Source organism: Candoia aspera, chromosome 2 (assembly GCF_035149785.1).
Source record: "Candoia aspera isolate rCanAsp1 chromosome 2, rCanAsp1.hap2, whole genome shotgun sequence".
NCBI classification, from domain to species: domain Eukaryota; kingdom Metazoa; phylum Chordata; class Lepidosauria; order Squamata; family Boidae; genus Candoia; species Candoia aspera.
This window is the reverse complement of record NC_086154.1, coordinates 118,149,776-118,165,948: the sequence shown is the minus strand read 5'-3', so window position 1 is coordinate 118,165,948 and position 16,173 is coordinate 118,149,776.

Sequence of the window (16,173 nt, the reverse complement as noted above, 5' to 3'; positions counted from 1 at the left end):
TTCCTTCTTTCAGCCTTCCTTATGGTCCAGCTCTCACAGCCATATGTTACTACGGGGAACACCATTGCTTTAACTATGCGGACCTTTGTTGTCAGTGTGATGTCTCTGCTCTTAACTATTTTATCGAGATTTGTTATTGCTCTTCTCCCAAGGATTAAGCGTCTTCTGATTTCCTGACTGCAGTCAGCATCTGCAGTAATCTTTGCACCTAGAAATACAAAGTCTTTCACTGCTTCTATATTTTCTCCCTCTATTTGCCAGTTATCAATCAAGCTGGTTGCCATAATCTTGGTTTTTTTGAGGTTTAGCTGCAAGCCAGCTTTTGCACTTTCTTCTTTCACCTTCATCATAAGGCTCCTCAGTTCCTCTTCGCTTTCAGCCATCAAAGTGCTATCATCTGCATATCTGAGATTGTTAATGTTTCCTCCAGCGATTTTAACTCCAGCCTTAGATTCCTCAAGCCCAGCATGTCGCATGATGTGTTCTGCATACAAGTTGAATAGGTAGGGTGAGAGTATACAGCCCTGCCGTACTCCTTTCCCAATCTTAAACCAGTCCGCTGTTCTGTGGTCTGTTCTTACTGTTGCTACTTGGTCATTATACAGATTCTTCAGGAGGCAGACAAGATGACTTGGTATCCCCATACCACTAAGAACTTGCCACAATTTGTTATGGTCCACACAGTCAAAGGCTTTAGAATAGTCAATAAAACAGAAATAGATGTTTTTCTGAAACTCCCTGGCTTTTTCCATTATCCAGCGAATATTGGCAATTTGGTCCCTAGTTCCTCTGCCTTTTCTAAACCCAGCTTGTACATCTGGCAATTCTTGCTCCATGAATTGCTGAAGTCTACCTTGCAGGATCTTGAGCAGTACCTTACTGGCATGTGAAATGAATGCCACTGTTCCATAGTTTGAGCATTCTGTAGTGTTTCCCTTTTTTGGTATGGGGATAGAAGTCGATTTTTTCCAGTCTGATGGCTATTCTTGTGTTTTCCAAATTTGCTGGCATATAGCATGCATTACCTTGACAGCATCATCTCGCAAGATTTTGAACAGTTCAGCTGGGATGCTGTCATCTCCTGCTGCCTTGTTATTAGCAATGCTTCTTAAGGCCCATTCAACCTCACTCTTCAGGATGTCTGGCTCTAGCTCACTGACCACACCATCAAAGCTATCCCCGATATTGTTATCCTTCCTATACAGGTCTTCTGTATATTCTTGCCACCTTTTCTTGATCTCTTCTTCTTCTGTTAGGTCCTTGCCATCTTTGTTTTTGATCATACCCATTTTTGCCTGGAATTTACCTCCGATATTTCTAATTTTCTGGAAGAGGTCTCTTGTCCTTCCTATTCTATTGTCTTCTTCCACTTCTGCGCATGCCTGTTTAAAAATAATTCCTTATCTCTTCTGGCTAACCTCTGGAATTTTGCATTTAATTGAGCATATCTTCCCCTCTCTCTGTTGCCTTTTGCTTTCCTTCTTTCTTGGGCTACTTCTAGTGTCTCAGCAGACAGCCATTTTGCCTTCTTGGTTTTCTCTTTCTTTGGGATGTATTTTGTTGCCGCCTCCTGAACAATGTTGCGAACTTCTGTCCAGAGTTCTTCCGGGACCCTATCTACTAAATCTAGTCCCTTAAATCTATTCTTCACCTCCACTGTATATTCCTTCGGAATATTAGTGAGCTCATATCTAGCTGATCTGTGGGTCTTCCCTAATCTCTTTAGTCTGATCCTAAATTGTGCGATAAAAAGTTCATGATTGGAACTACAGTCAGCTCCAGGTCTTGTTTTTACTGACTGTATAGATGTCTGCCACCTTTTGCTGCAAAGGATGTAGTCAATCTGATTTCGGTGTTGTCCATCTGGTGAAGTCCACGTATAAAGCCATCTCTTAGGTTGTTGGAAGAGAGTGTTTGTTATGCAGAATGAGTTGTCTTGGCAAAATTCTATCAGCCTATGTCCTGCTTCGTTTTGTTCTCCCAGGCCATGCTTACCTGCAATTCCAGGTGTCATTTGACTGCCCACCTTAGCATTCCAGTCTCCCGTGATGAAAATAACATCTCTTTTAGGCGTGTTGTCCAGTAGGTGTTGCAGAACCTCATAGAACTGCTCTACTTCAGCTTCTTCAGCATCTGTGGTTGGGGCGTATATTTGGATCACTGTGATGTTAGATGGCTTGCCCTGAATTCGAATTGAGATCATTCTATCGTTTTTTGGATTGTATCCAAGCACTGCTTTCGCCACTTTACTATTAATTATGAAGGCTACTCCATTTCTTCTGTGGTCCTCTTGTCCACAGTAGTAGATCTGGTGGTCATCTGATGTGAAGTGGCCCATTCCAGTCCATTTCAGTTCACTGATGCCCAAAATGTCTATCTTTAATCTTGACATCTCACCAATAACCACATCCAATTTGCCCTGGCTCATAGATCTTACATTCCAGGTTCCAATGGTGTGTTGATCCTTAGAACATCGGATTCGCCGTTCACCACCAGCACCGTCGGCCGCTAGCCATCCTTTCGGCTTTGAGCTAGCTGCGTCATCACGTCTGGGGCTAGTTGGACTCATCCTCTGTTCCTCCCCAGTAGCATTTTGACCATCTTCTGACCTGGGAGTCTCATCTTCCGATAGTATACCGACATATCTCTGGTTGTACTGATCCATTTAGTTTTCACGGCAAGAATACTGGGGTGGGTTGCCATTACCTTCCCCAGGGATTGCATTTAGTCTGACCTCTCTGTCATGACCTTCCCATCTTGGGTGGCCCTTCACGTTTTAGCTCATGGCATCATTGAGGTGCTCAAGCTCCAGCACCACAAGGTAACGATCCTTTTTTGAAGTATATGAACATGCATTCACCAAATTAGGGCAGATAATGATCAGAGCTGCCATATTTGATCACAGCCTGTCTACAATCCAACATTCTGTTTCAAAATATGAATTGTTGTGGATACCTGATATTCAAATTGAGGTGCATGGTGTTTATAGAACAATTCATTGTCTGAAAAAATTGTGCTTCCAATCATCTCCCATATATGGACATTCCAAGCATGTGTTCAATAACCTGTCCATGGTTACAGGTGGTCTCACTCAATAAGAATGTATGACTTTCTCCACAAAAACACAGTGTTGCTCAATGGTGTACGTGTGTTTGTCACAGACATTACAATTAGGAGGCACTGTAAAACCTCTAATCAAAAGACTGATATTAAAAATATCATTAGAATCTCTTGCAATTTTAAAATCATAGTTCTAGAAGATAGGTCAGCCTTTCCATCACTAGTGTCCTCCAGATATATTAGACTACAACCATATGGAAGATTGTACCTTGGAAGAAAAGAGGAGTAAATGCTAAAGAACATGAATTAACAAATGAAATTATATGAAACTAAGAGAACAGGGAAAGATTTAATAGATCTGAATGAATGTGGCCTGATCTTGTGGAATGGAGGTAATGAATACTGTACATATAGAGAAATGCAGGTTTAATTTTGAATTGAAGGATTAAAGTATGAATTGTTGTTATCTAGACTGTTGTGGGTACATATGCTCCCCTAAAATGGCAATAATGAAAGAACCAAAGATAAGCTTTTGGAAAAACTCTACAACATTCTGAATGAAAGAGATCCATGGGAAAAATTATTCTGCTAGGTGTAAGGAATGGATGGATGGTGTCACAGAGTATGTTCGAAAGGTTTGATTGAAGAAGACAGTGTAAAATAGCATTCCAGTTTCTCTCCTCCCCATTTTAATTTAAACTACTGATAAAAGACATAACAGAAGTACTTTCATTTCCAGCTAAGCTTTGCAAGTAGAATTTATAGCTTCTAATTGCTCTGCATACCAATGGAAGCAGTCTCACCCTTCTCTTCTCTTATGAAATAAATACAAAAATACAAGTAAGAGCATTTTTTTTCTGCATCCCAACTTTCAGCTCTAGTCAACCCTAAGCATGTTTACATGTACAGATTATGATCTAAACATAACTTATTTGCATTCTATTCTAATTTTTTCCCTACATCCTTTCCCGAATTCTAGAGTTAAGAAAGGGCTTATAGGTATTAGTGGCATTTTCCTCTCCTCCTTTTTTTTCAATCAGAGGATGGTGATTCTTTGACAAGTAAAACCTTTGATCTTCCTTCTTTTGCCATCTTCAACCACTGAGGGTCATCTGCAATGGGTAGATTAGGATCCTACACTCATCCCCTTCACCTTCAGCACTTTTCCCCTTAAATTGCACCCTCAAATGCTTCATGGATTTCAGACTACTCTAGAGGCATATCTGCACTTACCATTTAAGCTGCCCCTGTCCTGTGCTCATGCTTGATTGACTCTAAACTATCTTGGAGAAAATCATGTCCAAACTAAGACATAGTTTGCAAGGTACTAAGTGTGAATTACAGGCTACCACATCTTCCTATTGAACAATTCCCTTCCTTCCAAATCCCTTCCAGTCCTTCTGCAAAGTAGCCAGTGAACTCTGAGGTTAACCAGCAACAAACTGACACTCTCTATCCCAAATGGACAGAAGCACTCAAGCACTAACATTTCAGGATCTCTAGCTGCCCCTTCTCAGCCCATCTTCAACAGCCAATAGAGCTGTTGAAGTCCATACAAGTGATCTTAGCTGCTAGCTATCTTCTCCCTTTCCAAGCTAATAGTTCTGAATGTAGGATAAACTATTGTTCAGTAGTGCAAAAGAATGTGGGTTTTGTCCAGAGAAGGTAGAAGGGAATGTTGAACCATTACAGAAAAATATGTAAGTCCTGGGAAAGTAGAAAGCACAAGAAAGAAACACATAATAATTCTACCTTGATTGTCCTAGGTATAAGTCGTGGTATAAAGGTGCTTTGACAGGCTTTCAAATTTCTGTTACAAAACTCCAACTGCATTAAAGTACAATTCAAGATGTCTAGCAAGCCCTGTTTCCTGCCTCCCTCAAACAGCTGACTGTTAGTGAAAGGAGCAGATCTTGGTGAACATGGGCATGGGAGAAAAGAAAAGAAGTAAAATAATTGTGAGCAACTATAGGAAAAGAAAACACAAGTCCTGTATGAAAAGGTTTAAGAAGTTAGATTAAATTCCCAACAGAATGATTAAAAAGTGAACATAAGGAAAAAGATGTGGAATTTACTTGGAATAGAGTGAAAAAAAATATTATAATGTGTCATAGAAGTGAGTGGCTAATGTGAAGTAGGAAAAAGGATATGAAGGATGAAACGATGCAAGGGGATATAGATGAAAAAAGTACATTGCTGCAAAAAGTGTAGATGAGAGAAATATATTTTATAATATGTATAGTGAGAAAAAAATAAAGCTGCAGTAAATGTGGTCGAAAAGAGCAAGGAATAGTTAAGATTAAAAGAGGCAGAAATTTTAAAAAAATTCTTTTGGAAATGGGATAAGTGGGCTAAACAAGGAGCCTCCAGCAGAGTGAATGAAATAAAAAATAATAGTGATGATTTGGGATGAAACTGAAATGAGGGAATGATAGAATGAGCATTTTAGAGATTTGTATAAGACTAACAATAAAACATTGAAAACTGGAATTGAAATGGATATGATAAATGTAGAGGTCCCTCCCCAAAAAAAAGACTGATCAAGAGGAAGTCATAACTCTTGTAAGAATGTTGAAATATTTAAAGGCTGCAGGTATAGATAGAGTAACTGAACTGGTTATTTGGAAACATTGATTACAGGTTTGAAGGCATTTGTACCTGATGATGAGAAGAATCCTCTATAAAAAACAAAAAGGAGAAAGAGTGAATGCAAAATCTAGAGAGGGATTAATTTGTTAAATGTTTCTGGGAAGGTACGTGGCAGAATTCTGATGGAACGGGTATAAAAGATGACAACGAGGACAATATGGAAAATGGTTCATATATGGTAGGGAGTGTGCAGGCTAGATTTTTGCCCTTTAGCAGATTATTGAGAAATACATGAATGTGAAAAAGAAAATTCATTGCTTGATGATTAAGATAAATCATACGATAAAGTGAATAGACTTGAATTATGGAATGTTTTGCATGAATATGGAATTGAAAGCCAGTTGCTGTATGTCATGTTATTGTTCCTAGCATTTGTCCTGCTTAACTGCAGGCTCTGGTTGTTGTGCATTGTGTTTGCTGCAGTTCACAAAGCAAAATCGTTCATAGCAATGGATGATACATGCACAAATTCACATATGTATTATTTTGATTATATACCAGTAGCTGATTATGATAAGAGTGAAGTTTCCTAAACTTAGTATCTTAAAGATAGGGAAATTAATGGAGACGTTTTAAAAAATTCAAAAGCTAGTGGAAAGTAGTAGGTAGAATGTGATCTGTTGGAAGAAATGAATATTTGTTGAAAGAAGCAAAAATGGCTATATATACACAAGTGTGCTTCTGCCTATTTTACTATGTGGAAGTGAAAATTGGCTGTATTGGCTGTATTCAACAAAACTTAAGTTGAACGTGTTGGGAGTGGAGTCCTTAAGATGTGATAAAATAAGAAGCAAATGGATGGGCGCTAAAGGAATCTGAATTAAATATAAAATATATAAATTAAATATAAAAGTGAGTGTCTGGTAAGAAAGAAGTATGTTGAGGTGGTTTGATCATAAACAGAGAATGAATGAGGACTGAATCATAAAACAGATATCTGAAGGCAGATTGTATGGGTTGAGAACAAGGAACAGAGTGGATGAGATCCTGAAAAAATTGATAAACTTCTAAAACAAAAGGCAATATATGAAATGTTGTATGGTCAGACTGGAAACAAGGATGGTTTTCAAGGACAGAATGGGACAGAGAGGTAGTGAATGGTGTTGGTGTATCTGAACTCATGCCTTTAACTTGTTTGGCTCTTCTTACTCTCATTCTGGGCTTTTCATAATGTTTCTTACTCTGAGTAACATGAATAACATGATGGGTAGGTACTGTATGTATGCATGTGTATATGCATTTCATTCAGTGGTATTAAGAGTGGCTCACAAAAAAAACTATCAAAGAAAAAAACAGAATAACTTTTCAAACAGCAACAGATGAAATAAACATCTGCAAGAAATAGTATACACAAATCAAAGCAGTGCCAGGTTCTAAAAGCAATAGCAGACAAAGCAGCCCTAATAAAACAAATTCCAGTAATAGTGGTATCTTAAATACATGATAAACCAATAGTTACAGGCATGTCTCATTTTACCTATGTGACACTGCTAATGGGAGTGCTTCTCTGGTTACCAGTGGGCTTCCTGGTGCACCTCAAGATGCTGGTCATCCATTCTAAAGACCTACATGGCTCAGGATATCTGAGGGACTCCCAGCAATTCTGCCTGTCCAATAAGGTCTGGAAGGGGACGCTCCCTTTGGGTCCCAAAACCGAGGGGCATTACCATCAGGGGCCATGAGGGCAGACCTTGTCCACTGTTGTCCTCTTTCTTTGGAACTGGGATTAGATTATCACCAGCTTTGTTGGAGTTTAGGAAAGCAATTAAAACCCGACTCTTCCAGTAGATCTTTGGGAACTGAAATGATTAGACTCCCTCTTTCAGTAAGGTTATGGTTTATACGTAGTTGGATAGCTGTTCCTTGGCACAGTGTGACAAACCATTGTTTTGTTCTATTATGTCTACTGATTTAAACTTTTTACTGTAAATTGGGAATTAAAAGCCACTTAGAATCAGTCGCAACTGAAGTGGCCTAAAAGCCTAAGTATATGATTTAGTTAAATAAATAAATAAATAACAGGAAAACTCAAGAAAAAAATTATGCAATGTCCCAAAAAGGTAACAGAGTAACTATAAGAAAGCTTTTCAATGCTCTTGAAGGGTATTCCATATTTGAATGAAGAAAAAAAAAACCTTTCCATAGTAGACCACAGTACTGATCTATGCAGGGAGGGGCAACTGAAGAAGACATCAAGTGTTGGATATTATTCTTACACTCAGTAGAATACTCCCTTTTGGCTTAATCTTCAAAACAAGAAGGCCTGAAAGTGGTTGAAACTGTCATTGATTCAGAATGATAATGCTCTGGAACATCCTGCTTCTGAATGGTTTTTAACTCAAAATAAGTTGAAGAAGATGGATATGACTAGCTGCAGCTCTAAACTTGCTTGGGTGCAAGTCCTACTGAATTCAGTGAAGGCTAAGTGAAGTGAAGATAAAACAGGGTGCACAGGCTTCTCTTCCATTTTTCACAGATTCCAAATATAAGAGAGTAGAGGAAATTGAAATTTCAGACAGAGGATCATTTAAGGGAAAACAAAATCCACCCCTTTCCTGTGATGAAGATTACAAGATCACTAAGATTAGTATCCCGAGTCTAGCAATTATGACACTCAACAGCAGTGTCTAAACACATGCTTGCACTGAGACATTTTTTTAGTTCTGTTGATTTCTCTCTGCAACCTATAGGATGAAAGCAATTTATGTGCATGTATATTCATTTTTGACTGATTTATGGTTTATTGGGCCAACCAGTGGAGCACCAAGTTAATTACTTGAGTCACCGTGAGGACCTAAATTAAAGCTTCCTCAGGTCTTTCCAAAGTTAAGGATCTTTCATTTTATTTGCTGGACTTTCCTTGATATTATTCCTCTTCTTTTCATTTTCTCCACATCCATAAAGCATGATAAATTAACTTACATACAGGTATATAGGTAAATCCAAAACAGTAGGGGCGTTTTATCCTTTGTTAGCCACCCAGAAGCATTTGATTAAGATGGTGTGCAAAATAAATAAATGAACAAACAAATGAATGAAATGATTTACTCCTTTTACAAGTATTTGGAACGTAGTTTCACAGCATTTACATCCAGCTGTCACACATAGGCTGACTCCCACTGTAGAGTTTAAAGTGAACTTGTTCATTTACCCTCTACATCAGAATGTGTAGTTTCTGGAACATTTATTGGTGACTGGAAATCCCTTATGGATTTTTGCATAAAAAAGAAAAAAAAATGAACTTGTGATTTATGGTTTTGATGATTAGACAGAATAGGCTATAAAAAGAAGAGAGTCATGATGTAACCTTAAAGAGAGAGGTGAAAATATAATTGTACTTATAACTGCTGCAAAGAAGATTGGAAGCCACTTCTTTGTCTACCTTTATATCTTCTTTTTTTCTCTTTCTCTTCTTTCTTTTTTTCCCCTCTTCTTCACCTTCCTCTAATTTTATTTTGTTTTTCTGTTTTAGCTTTTTCTTTTCTTTTCTTTTCTTTTCTTTTCTTTTCTTAAACTCTTTCTTTTTCTCCTTTCTCATTCTCCTTTAGTTTGTATTAGTTCTTGTTATTGTTGTTAAAACTCTCAGTAAAAAATTATATATATGAATGTATGTATAGTGTAATTTTTGGGATGCCTGATACACTTGACCATCCATACAAATGCTTGTGGGGTGTGGGGTCTCAAAAGTTTATATCAATAGCCACATAATGGTTGTTCTTTAAAGCATGTTATTGAGGCACACAGTGGAAATAAGAGGAATTAAAGCTGTGTTTGAGTTTAAAACATGCATTCATATATAGAATAGATTCATATATACAATGGGCAGATTTGGGGATATCATAGAATCATGAACAAATATGTTTACCATTACAAGTGAGACTTAGCCCACCTCACTGAAATGAAAGCTAATGTTTATACTCAGGATTTTGTAATTTGGGATAGACTTCATGATCTGTGTGTCATTAAAAGACTATTTGCTAACATTATTACCTTTACAATTTCTTTCTAGGCAATTAATCTTACATCTCAGAGCACATGGTAAATTAGTTTCCCAAGAAAATGTGAAAGGTGGAACTATAAAGTACCTTACACCAGCTACTTATGGGTGTTAACAAAGTTATTTATTAAACACTCATATTTAGGAAGATATTTTTAAAAACAAAACTGGGTGGGGTTTTTTTTTAGAAAGTTGTTGAAATTCTATTTATCTTCTATCTTCTATCTTGTTGTAAGCCACCCAGAGTCACTTGCTGAGATGGGCAGCTATAGAAATAAAATAAATAAATAAATAAAATAAGTCTGGGGAAAATAGAAATAGAAAATTAATCTTCTCTCACTCTCTAAGAAACACAAGGAAATTGTTACTATTGTTTGCAAAACTGCAGGCTGATTGTGATCTTCTGCCGTGTGAGGCAAAAACCAATTTAGCACACCCCTTTTGCTGTCCCTGTATAGAAGTGGACTGGAGTTACAGTTGAGCCTTGCATCACCTTATCTGAGGCAATAGATCACTGCAAGTGTTGAAGAACAGCTTGTATGGCAGTTCTGTCCTTGAATGAAGGGAATAGCCAGAGATATTTTAGGATTAGGTAAAGGTAAAGGTTTTCCTTGACATTAAGTCCAGTCGTGTCCGACTCTAGGGGGCGGTGCTCATCTCTGTTTCAAAGCCGAAGAGCCGGCGTTTGTCCATAGACACTTCCGTGGTCATGTGGCCGGCATGACTACACGGAACACCGTTACCTGCCCGCCGAAGCGGTGCCTATTCATCTACTCACATTTGCATGTTTTCGAACTGCTAGGTTGGCAGGAGCTGGGACTAGCAATGGGAGCTCACCCCGTCATGCGAATTTGAACCGCCAACCTTCCGATCGGCAAGCTCAGCAGCTCAGCGGTTTAACCCACAGTGCCAATGTGTCCCCATTTTAGGATTAACAGAAGTTTTTTACCAATGCTTTCCAATCTCATTCTCCTGACTTAGTTGTCCCACCAATCAAAGCGAATATTTGTAGCTCAGGGTGAATTGTGGAGTCCTTGGTGCTCTCTGAGCCTTGTTGTTTTCATGCAGACGTTTCATTGCCCGACTAGGCAAGTTGTCCCACTCTGCCTAAAGACACTTTCATATGCATTAAGTACCACCCAATTCTTTTCTGTCTTACCCTATCAACTGATACAGAGGGAATGCTGCTTCCCTGCATCTTTAGAGTTTTGATCATTGACAAAATTGTGATAAGATTTTTCTTATCATCTGGTGAAGCAGTTTAGCCAGTTTAGCCGGTAACTTATTTACAGATCACCTGTACATTGTGGTAAGTTAGCATTCAGTAATTGGTTCAGGTCTCTGATACTTTGCAGCTTCTGCAGAAACTGTGAGGGTGCAGGTTGAAAAGACCCTTTCTATAAAATCTTCAGGTTAAGGGAGGTTTGGGGTAAACTCGAGTTCTCCACATGTTGTTGGACTACAGATACTGTTATTATTGACCCCTATCCATACTGGCCAATTCCTTGGCAGCTGTTGGAGTCCAAGAACTTCTGGAGGTTCTCAGATTATCTTTTGGGAGTTCAGGAATGAAGGAGAACTTCCTAATGAGATTGGAATCAAAATGTGCCTTGTCAATATTGCCTGTTCCTAAGTTATTTCTCTCCAGATTCAAGGGTGAATATAGGAAACTGATGATCTGTTACAATGCTCATTACCAGTGAATCTCCTGAAAGGACTCCACTGGTGGTGATGGGCTTTCATTATGTGTTTCTTCAGCTGGGGGATTGCTTCCTTTTTTCTAGAAACACAGCAGATAAATTTACTAGAATTTAGCTATATAGACACAACTGGAGATAATAGCTTATACAGACAAAGATTGTTCATACAATGTTTATCATAAGTGTGACCCAGTAAATTCTATTGGGTTTGCCATTTCCAGCATTCTTTAACATTGGCTAGGCTTGAGGGTGGGGGGCATTATGTAATGGCTCTGACTTGCCTTCCTGGCCAAGTGCCTGTTCTTTGGGGAGGGTAGAAACAGCAATACTCATGGTGAGGGGGGGAAGGTGAGCCCTTAGAGGGACTGCAGATCAGGCTTTTGAGGATTACTTGTTACCTGTAGGTTGCCCAGCCTTGAGGCAGACTGCCAGTTCAATTTCCAGGCAGCTAAGATTGACTTGAACATATATTCACATTGCCTCAGAAAATATACTCTATGTCCCAAACATTTTCATTGCACTTGAAAATGCTTGCTTCTCTTCATTGTCAACTGAACTCAAAATGTACATTTGGATATTCCCTTTGGCCAATCATACATTTCTGGAACAATTCACATCCAAAGCTCATCAAGGCTAAGCACTGACTGATTGGACAATTTTGAACATATTGACTAGTTTAAATATGTAGGTGATGTTCCTTGTGTACAGAGCTGGTTGCTCCCATGTTAGCCCTGCGAGGTAGTCCAGACAAGAAGCACAACCAGGAGTACTAGTTCTATCTTTATTGTAAAGTTACATTAACAGAATCTTGTAAGGCTGAAAGTATTTCTCCCCTCCTCTCCTTTTACTATCCGGAAAACTAGGGAGGGTCCCTTCTGAAACACTTTCCATGCCATCCCCCCTTCCGTGGACTGAGACATTTTTACCTGCTGGTTGTCCAGTCTGTGGCTCTTCCTCCTGTCTCCCAAGGTCATTCCCACATATCATTACATCCCAGGAAGGTGTCAAGTAGACACATCCTCTAATTAATTGTTCCACCTGGCCTCTCTGTTCTAGCTTGCCTCTCCAAATTCAGCTTTGCAAATGCCTGACGTGGAATGTTCTGCATCCATTGGACCTCGGTTTCCATTAAGGGACTCTCAGAGCAACCTTTTCTGATGTATGGCTGTGGTCACCCAACCAGAGCTAGGTAAATAAACTTTGTTGCCTGGTGAAGAGCAGCAAATGCTATTCTCCTCCTCCAAGCCACAGTGCATTATGCCCAAGGTCAGCTAAGTTATTTTGGCACAGAAATGGAGAGTCTCACAAGCAATAAAAAAATATAGCAACAATACATTAAATAACTCCCCAGTGTATGCCCTTTCTGACACTCAAAATTTACTGCTGCTAGTACAGCTTGTCCTGGTCAACAAAAAGTTTTTCCCTTGTACCATCTTGAAGGCCACAACTATTACTGAACACTCCAAAAGCCTCCAACATTTCATAAATGAAAACAAGGATACATGCCTGTTAACATCCCTATTTTCAGACCAAGAATCTATTCCTATTTTCTATGGGATTCAAAGGCTTAAACCTCACTCACTCTGAATACCGTATCCTCTGCTGAGGAGTGCTTTTGTTCTTTTGAGGAAAGATAAGGTATGGAAAAATGTCCTACTTACAGTTATCAATTGTTCAAAATGTAGCTGAGCAATTGCAGTTGTGTGAAATTACAGGCTCTGCACTCCATGTGCTTAGTGTTCCCCACACACACACATGGGTTTCAGAGAATAAATGTACCCATCTCCCCTTCTCTGCCCCCCAACTTTGTATTTTAACAGCTAAAAATCTGAGAGAAAGAGAGCGGTGAATTCTGAAGAGAGACAACTATAGCAGCTCATGCTGATAAACTTTTTTAAAAACCCTCTTTCTGCAAGGCAAATGTACAGCTGAAATTCGGGCAGGGTAGAAGCTAAAAATTTGGCATATTTCCAGGTAAAACAGAACAGCTGGAGACCTATGCAGCAAACTTTGAAACTCCAAGGGTAGCCACCTCACTGAGTGTGGCTACGAAATACAGCCTTAATTAACTGAATCTTCCAGTTCCGAGAAAGCACATCGTCTCAGATTGTACCTGCTTTATTGCTTTGTTTTTCCCTGAGCTGTTTTCAAAGAGTCCATTAATGCCAACGTGGAACTGGGTTGGTTGCATTTTTCCACAGTCTGGTTTGTTGTGCCATAATTAGGTCTGAGGTAAGGCGATTAAGAAGAATCTCAGCAATGGATTTTCTAATCCTAGTCTGAAAGGGAAATAATCTTCTGGTTCTACTCCCCACCCCACCACCCCCACCATGTTCCTTCTGTCTTTTCTTTTGTGCAGAATTAGCAGCAGTGACTAAAGTAGAAAAACCTCTGCGGCTGAGCGAGTTTCTTCATCCTGCCTCTCAGACAAGGGAGAGTCTTGCTGCCCTTATCTTCAATCTGTTGTGATAAAACCCTAGTGTGATCTTCCTGAATAAGCTTTTCAAAGAATGAAAAGGAACTGAGTACACAAACCAGCAAAGTTTATCACAGCAATGATTCTTTTATCAATAAGCAAATACAGGATAATAAATAGCTGGGGTTGGAGAAAAGAAAACTTGGGTTCAAATCTCCACTTAGTCCTGAAATTCATCCCTGTAAAAACGATTCAGCTGCAGTTATTCTTTCTCAGCCTATCCTATATATTTTGAGGATAAAACTCACGTTTATCATTCTGAGTTCCTCCGAGAAAAGGCACGACATCAAGACATAAACATAATAAAACAGCAGCGGGCTTCTGGATTGCTGCAGAGGAAGGTACTGGGTAACGATACAAAAACAAGCAAACAAACAAAAAACAAAATAAATAGCAGTATGGGTGACTGCATTTATTATCCTATGTATTTCATATCATTTCTTTACCAAGGAGAGCTGTAAGTAAACAAAAGTTTCTATCTATCTATCTATCTATCTATCTAGATAGATAGATAGATAGATAGATAGATAGATAGATAGATAGATAGATAGATAGATAGCTTAATGTCCTTACAACTTTTGTAATCCTTTACAAATATAAAAATTAAGTATAAGTAACATTACATCCTTGTTTCCAATTAAAATAAATCATTATTATTAAATACCAGGCACAATCTATCATGTAAAATGCCAGCCCAAAGTCTTCTTTCCTTAAGTGAAGTGGTAGATTTCATTATTTCTGCTTTCTAAAGGTGAAGTCTCTTCAGAGTTGAGCTCAACTCCTTTGACTTCAGGGTCACATTCAAGCAGTTTCTAGGTGACAATATGAAAGTGGTTTGCCACTGCCTTCTTCCAGGGTATTTTTCTGATGCTCTAATCTAGTCTATGCAGAGAGCCAGTTTGGTGTAGTGGTTAAGGCATCAGGCTAGAAACTGGGAGACCATGAGTTCTAGTCCCACTTTAGGCATGAAGCCAGATAGGTGACCTTGGGCCAATCATTCTCTCTCAGCCCTCGAAGGAAGAAAGCAATGGCAAACCACTTCTGCAATCTTGCCAGGAAAAATACAGGGGTTTGTCCAGGCAGTTGCCAGGAGTCAAGACTGACTCAAAGGCACCATGAATGAATGAATGAATGAATGAATGAATGAATGAATGAATGAATGAATGAATGATTAAAAAATCTAGTCTATACTCCAAGTATTTCCTGTTGGTCTCCCTGCTTATTTTTCTGAGATCATCCAAGATCTAGGTGATTGGGCAGACAGAAAAAGAACACTGCAAATTATATTCCATTCCCTAATGATCAAAGCAGTGTGAATCCCCCCAAACTTTCTTGAAAGCAACAATGTAATACTCCAAAGACAACAATAGTTTTTTTGTCCAATGAGATACATACAGCCAATATTGTTATTTTTGAGCCCAGGAGCACCACAGAGTTGGAACTGCACCAGATCTTCATGGGACAATTGACCCAAATCAGGCACTAGTCTTAAAAAGAGACTTAGTGTCCCAATTAATTCAAGCAGAAGGATAGGAAATAAATGTGATGGTGATGGTGATGTTGTTGTTATTGTTGTTGATGTTGATGACAATGATGGTAATAATAATATCTAGAAACCAACCCTTGGTTTATTTGGCCCAACTATATCATAAGCTTGAAAACTACCAAATGAATTATGGTTACATTTTTATCTTCCTAGAACAATTTCTAAATAATTTCCCAACATACTTGCACGCATACTGTTGCAAACAATTGTTAGGTGTCTGCAAGAACAAGGATGACTAATATTTTTCAGGTTGAGAGTCATATTTGGCTTGGCTTTTGAGTGACATCTGGCAGGGGAAAGGTGGAAGAATTACAAAAAAGTAGTGGGAAGGCAAAGACATTGGCAGGGCCACTGAATTAATTTATGTTAATAAATATAACTAATATGATTACTTCTTTTGGGTCATATTAAACACTTTTGGAAGGGTTTTGGAGGCCCATATAGACTTGGGGTCCCAGGTTTAGCTCTCTTGTTCTAGAATTCAGGAGCCCTTGACATGCCTGTTTGTGCTTCACAATTACCCAACATCAAGTCAGATTATAGATCCTGCTAGCTGAATTGAAACCCTCTCAGACCTTTTCAAGAGTGTGAAAAGGTCTAAGAGAGTTTCAATTCAACTAACAGAAAAATCTAACCTGAAGGTACATTCCAAGCAATGTAAGATGCAAAGCCTAGAGTCTGAGGCAGAGATGATCTGTTTGAGAGCAAGAAGTGAACTGATTCTGTTCTCTGTTGATAAAATGAC